The sequence below is a fragment of the Anas acuta genome, chromosome 6 (assembly GCF_963932015.1).
Source record: "Anas acuta chromosome 6, bAnaAcu1.1, whole genome shotgun sequence".
NCBI classification, from domain to species: Eukaryota; Metazoa; Chordata; class Aves; order Anseriformes; family Anatidae; genus Anas; species Anas acuta.
Window position 1 is genome coordinate 35,956,117 of NC_088984.1, and position 6,937 is coordinate 35,963,053.

The following is a 6,937-nucleotide window of genomic DNA, read 5'->3' on the forward strand; positions in this document are numbered from 1 at the left end:
CATTGACTGAAGTACTTGCTCATTCAGCAGCACTGATTCCATCAGTTCTGTACTTTTTGAGTGGAGCATACAGAGTATAAAGAGTTATGGTGAATTTACAGTTGCCATTAATAATTCTTGTAAAAATGTATTTATGTAGATTGGGGCAGATTTTAATTGGCCAATCTCAAAATGTTAGCTAGAAGGCAAAGAGAAATAAGTGCGCTACTACGATTTCTTAAAATTTATTTTTATTTATTTTTTTAGGAAACAGATCACTCTTTCATGCTGCACCTGTCTAAGGTAAGCTAGGGCTATTGAAGACTTGGGGTTGGGAGAAGAATATCAACCTTAGTCCCAACTTGCTATCAGCTAGCACCGATTCTACTCCTGTTCCCTTGCATGCAGGGAAGAGTTGAGTATTCAAGCTTTAACTTAAAATTAATTAGATTTTTTAAAGATTTTTAGAAACAGATTCTCTTTTAGCCTAAGCTTTTAAGACATTGGCATCTGACTTCCACTGACTAAGCAAAATTTTCAAGTATGAAACACAAAAGCCTCTTAGAGTAAAGAAAATCTGAAGAATCTGAATCTCTCTTCTTAATTCAACTCATTTCTTACTTAACTGCACTTACTCTAAGGTAAGGCTCTGCTGTATAGCGTTCCGCTATGGGAAAGGAAAGGTCTGCCTGTCAGGATGAGTGGCCAAACTATGGGTTAAACTTCATTCCTGCTTCTGCCAGAGCCCTTGCCCATGGGTGGTGTGCCAATGAGCACGCTGCCTGTGCCCCCAGCATCCTCGCCCATCACCTTTTTAGCATTTTTAGCTTTTTAGCATTAAGGGTGTTTTTGGCTTCCTCCCACATGCCTGGCATCCGAGTCTCTGGGCTTTGCGACTGAGCGGTGGAGTGTAAGTGTGGCCGGGAGCTTGTGCCTTTTAGGCTGTTCATCCCTGGCCCCCGAGGGAAAGTGGGAGATTATGCTTTTTGCCACGATAAATAGTGATTTTTACAGGCCTACCAGTATCTTGATGCTGGATGGTCTCAGAGGTATCAGGTGCTGTTTCCCACTCTGTCTCTCATCAAATTCTGGTTTCCTCCAGTCCTCACTCCCTCCTGCTTTGATGGACTCTACAGTGACAAAGGGAGGAAGGAATGTCTCAAGAGTAAAACACCATTTTTTTTTCTTTCAGATTATTTTCTTCCATTATCTACCTCTGCATCCTGGCACCTTGGTTTCAGCTGAGTATATAGGAAATATTTTATTCCCCTTCTAACTAAGAGCTGTTTTTATTAAGAGATGCTTTGTTCCCTTTCAAGCTCATTTGCTAGCTGTATCAGTATCACCAGTGCTTCCCAAAACTCTGACAAAAAGCAAAAGTGAAGCCTGAAACATGAAAAGCTTCTGTTGCTGTGTGCTCACTCTCATTGCTCTGTCTCCTCCTGTTAGAAGAGAAATCCACTTGAAGCTATGCTGTGATGAAGTCCCTGCTGCCTTGATTCACTGCACGCAGTTTTCAAGGTTGCTTCTTGTAGCCTTAAAAAAGGAATCCGTCAGAATACAAAATGGTAATTTCAAGCCCAGGTGCCAAAAGGAGGGAACTCATTTATATTCAGACGCAGAGGAGCATTAAATAGCTGCAAATACCTTGGCTTTTGCTTGCCTTCCTGCTGCCATAGCTATGGAAAGAGACCTTGGCATAGGTTTAACCATGAAGGATCCAACTGCAGGCGTTCGAAGCAATGCTGTCTGATCCAAAATCACCATAACCTATTAATTAAAATTTCATTTTTATTCATGAAGTCCAAAAGCTGTGGATGAGCTTTTAAGTGCAATGGAAGATCCTAATTGTTGATTGCATCCCAAACTTAATATTATACAAAGATTGTGAGCTATTGATGGCAGTTCCCTGAGTTTTCATTAACAGTTATGGGAATAATGCAAAAAATAAAAATAAAAAATCAGCTATTTCTGGTATAGGAAAAATTGGCTTTAAACCAACACCAGAAACTCACTGTGACATAAATATATAACTTCCAAGCTCACAGTCAGGCCATTACTGGCACGAACACGTTTTCCCATTTCCCCTGTTTGAAAGCTTTTGCATTTAGGAAGCGGTGCTGTGTTGGCATCGTGTGGTGTCCATCACATGCTGGGCTCCCAAGCACTGTGTGTGTGGTTCTGGGATGTGATTCTGGATCCTACCTGGGTGGTTTTCTCCCTTCTCTTGAGGCAGAGGTAGGATTTCTCAGGGTAGACTAAAAATAGAAAGGAAAGGAGGACTGTGAGCTGTTAAATGTCAGTCTGTGAATGAAGAGGACCACGTCCATCCATCTGGGTGGGATGGGGCAGGAGTGATGCCTCCTCTCACTGCCAGCACCTGCCCAAGGGATGCTGTGCGGGACCAGCTGACAGGCTACAGGGCACGTAGCTGGGGGGTCCAATCCCCTGCCCAAAGCACCAAAGGAAACCTCAATTCAAGAGGAGAGCTAAAATTGCTTTGCAGGGTTCAGCTTCAGCCACATCTCCAGGCTTTTCTGTAGAATCAGGGCAAGGAAACCCTTTCCAAAGACAGCAGCGTGTCTTATTCAGCTGCCAGACCCCCAGCTGCCATGGGTGGGGACCTATGGCTTTCTTCAGTCAGGGTGGAAGAGCAAAGCCTTTGTAGATTTGCTCTATTTTTGTTTCTGTGCTCTAGATGACTTGCACTGTGCTAATCCTGGCCTGTAGCATTAGTTGGAGGCTTCCCTTGGTGTGGCTTTCTCCCGTCGCTTGGTTTTGCACTGCCAGATGTTCCCTCCTCCCATGTCACCCCAGTGTGTGAGATCTCTCTGCTAAGGCTCAGTGAATTTGTTTTGAAGTAGGGTATCAATAACCAAAATATGGGTTTGAAAAGGGAATGGAGCTAACCAGGAACAAAAACGAGGGCCGTGAGCTGCTCTCCCCGTGTCCCAGCTGCAGGGCTTGTCGTGGGGGGCAGCGGTGTGAGGTGGCCAGAAGCTGCCCCCTGCTAGTCGGAGCAGAGCCGTGTGGTGTCTCTGCAAAGGCATGCTTAAGAAATGGTAGCAAACGCTGAGAAAAATGAGACACCCTGAGCAAAACAGGAGAGGAGAAATGCCAAAGCAAAAGCACAGCCTGAGGAGGGCTGGAGGCCAGGAGCCACTTGGGCAGGGACCAGGAGTGGCCAGAGGAGCGGGTACAACCCTGACAGGACTGCAGCCTGTGGAGGAGCCCACGCTGGAGCAGTCAGGTGAGAAACGAGGAGCAGTGGCAGCAAAAGAGCCACCAGGTGCTGAGCACCACCTCCTGCTGAAGAGGGATGGACGAAAGGGGGGACGCAGGTGAGACTAGAAAGGAGGCGTGAGGTACAGGAGGAAATACAGGCATCTTGTACCCAGTGCTCTGTGCTTGCCGTCTGCTGCAGGAGCAGAAAAGAATCTAGCAGAAACTCAGGTTTTATAGAAACCACAGTTTTCTTTCTTCTGTTTTACTGGCACTCAGATGCCTGGCTGTAAACCAGAGAGCCAGGGTGGTGTCCCCCGTGTGTGACCTCTGAATGCTGTCCTCGAGTGGTGGCAGGCGTGCGCCCCACGAGCGGGTGATACTGGACAGCGGCTTGTGTGTGTGATTTGCAGGGGATGAGGGATTTGTCAGCAACTGCTGAACCAAAGTCCCTTAACTCTGCTCTTGAAAACCCGAGCTCCAAGCCCCGAGCTTTGGTCAAAATGGCGGCTGTGCTACTCTGCCGGGCCTGCTCGAACCGCGCGCTGGGCCTGCGTGCTCTGCGCCTGACAGGCCTCCAGGGCTTGGTGAGCTCTCCCAAAAGACACTGTACCAAAATCCCAGTTGTTTTAAGTTCAGAAAGAGAAACGTGCTGGAATTTAACCGGCTGTTCTTTGAGAGCACACAGTGCAGAACAAGAAGTAGAAACCCCCATAATGTCGCTCCCAAGTCTTCCCAAAGCGCGGCTCAGTATTTCCCTCTCCCCTGTGCTGACTGAACTGTTACGAAGCAGTATTTGTGTGGGGTTTGGTCTGGGAGCTTTGTTAGCACCACAGCATATGTCCTAATGAATACGGCTTCAGTATACTGTGGGGAGGCCAGGCTTGCAAGACAGAAGGTAGTGGAAATGTAGATTGCTGTACGATCGCACCACATATGTGTGGATTATGAGAGAAAATAAAGGCGAACACAACATTAATGGCTGCGTGAAACCTTCATCCCCCTCCAGCTGATGATAAAATACTCGTTGGCTCTGCAGGGGCCTGAATCTCTCCATTCTCATGCAGGTTTCTACACAGACACCAAGCAGATCATTACAGCGTTTCCAGCTGGGATCATAATGTCATTTCCTCTGCTATTTGCTTGCATTCCTTTTTCATATCTTCCCATCCCCTTCTCAGATTCACTGAAGAACTGCTTTGTGGATTTGCACTCTACCTACCCAAACTTTCTGGTGAGGTTTCCCTTGGTGGCCGGAGCCTTCCGCGGGCCACATACAGAGGCAGTGCCTGCAGCTGGAACGCAGCAGAGGAGCGGGCACCTCCTTTCCAGATCTGCAGATGTGACAGTGCAAACAGGCTGGCGCGGCTCCAGGCCAAGCATCTCATCCCCTATCTTTAGGGAGCGTGACGTATAAATCACGGCAGCTCGGCAATGCCTGGAATGCGCTACCAGCAATCCCCGGCTGCCCTCCTCTCCCGAGAGCACGGTGCCTCCTCTCCCAGCACTTCGGTGTAAGGACGGAGCGTGGGTGCATTGTTGGAGCTTTGGGGTTTTGGAGCCTGGTTTCTACACGTGTTCTGACAATGGACGTGAAGATGGAAGCAAGAAGAAATGCGGGGAGCCAGCACGGTGCTGGCATGCTTTGAAAGCTGACTCCTTGGGTCCAGATGTTCTAAATCACATGTGGAGAAGTGTTTGTGGTCAAATGCTGTTTGAAACTGATTGTTGATAGTCTCCTGAGACAGCTTGTGACAAATTGTATAATAAAAACGCTAAAAATAGCATAGTTATTCCCTGGAAAAGCAAAGTTCCCACAATTCAATGAGCTGGGAAAATTGTTGAACTTTCTTTGGACACAATGTGCTCATTTTTTTGTTCTTCAACCTTCCATGGCTCGCTCTCTCTTTTTTTTTTTTCTTTTCTGATGGTCTATACTTCTTATACCAGCTCCAAGAACCACATTTCCGGCCTCAAACTGTAGATGAGCACCCTAGTCATCAGTGTGAAAAACACTCTCCCCCACTTCTTGGGCCCAACAGTTTGTTCCCTGGTGCTGCTGACTTATGAGTTTGTTTTGGTAGAAGAGTTTTTCTTCTAACTGTGAAGAAAGCAAGCTCTCAAGATACATAGTGATAAAATCAAGACAGATTCAGTCTGTCTACTACTGGAGAAAATGTCCCCTTTACAAAAACTGCCCTCCTGTGTGCTTTTATTTTGTATGTCTCTCGTGTTGGAGTTAGCTACAGGTCCTGTCTTATTCTGGCATGAAATTGCAGCTTCGCAGCTCCGTATACTGATTTAAAATGTTCTTGCTGGTAAATTTAGGAGAAAACCCTGGAGACAGGAGCTCACCTGAAGTTGTGCGTTGGGATAATCTTCTTGCGGGTGATGATTTCAGCCCCAACTCAATCTAGTGAATTGTCTTATCTGACCATTCCTTTTGGAGACTGGGGATACTGAAACCTTCAGCAGAGTTGATGATTGAAGCAGCCAGCATTTTAACGCATGCCTTCGGTTGCACGCTGGTCCTGGTCCTGCACACCAAAGTCTCATTCTACCCGATTCTTTCTGCTGGATGCAAAACCCCACATACACACGGAAGCACGCACCAAAACCACTGTTGCTCCTCTGCGGCCAGGCGGGTCATCAGCTGATGTGCATTTCTGTGTTTTCACCCACTGCTGGAGCTTTGCTTGCTAAGCATCTGACGTGCAGCTGTTGCTTGCCCCTGTAAAAAGCTGAGGCACACAGCAAATTTAGGGGTAGAGTAAAACCAGAGAGATGGAGCAGAGTACAATGGAGAACGTGGATATTCTGTAAGCGTTGCAGATGCAATTGAAAAGTCTCTGGTTTCACAATGAAATGGAGTTTGTGCTGAGTTGCAGGTTTGAAGTTTAGATCCCGCATGACGTCTTGAGAATAGCATTTGTAATAGATTCAATCTGCTGACAGGCGGACTCTCCATCCCAAAACCACCAGCACAGTTGTCTCCAGGCTCCTGCCAAGCACTGCCTGAAATAGCATCTAATAAACGATAGCGAACAGAAGTTTCTTTTTCTTCTGTGAAGATGAAATGAAGTACATGGTGGTGGTGGGAATGGCTATGGTTGCCTCTGCTGGATTTTCTCAAGGGAAAGGACAAGAAGCAGAGCAGCAGAAAACCCTACTTTTTGTGTGAACATGAACACTTCTTGTGTTCATGGCTTCAGCTTCCTTCCAGGTTCTGGACCAGGAGGAAGGCAAAGTACTGTCCCTCACTCGCAGTAGGAATGATGTAAATAAATGTGTTTGTTTGTGGGCTTCTGGTAGGTCCAACCCTCCATAGGTCCTTCCTCCAGCACTTCTCTGGACCTGTTTGTAGTACCTGAACGTGGCTCTCCGTGTCCGAAAAGTTAATTGGCTGTAGGGTGCACAGAGAGCAAAACTGCTTTCCCCAGGATTCATTCATCAATCATGGTTTGCTCTGCGTGGGGCAGTTTGCACCATTTTCTGGACGCGGGAGACGTACGTCAGACAGAAAGAGGGGCAGCTCCTGACACAATAAATGACCAGGCGCGTGTGTGCGTGGCGGGGTGTTGTACGTGTTCCAAGGTAGCCCATTAACAAGCTGCTGAACGTGCCAACGCGGAGCCAAGGGTTATCATTATATCCGAGGCAGCAACGCACGCTTTGTTTTCTGCTTGTAGCTAATGAGAGCGCTGTCTGGCGGCCCCCCAGCAAGGTTGTCTGCGAG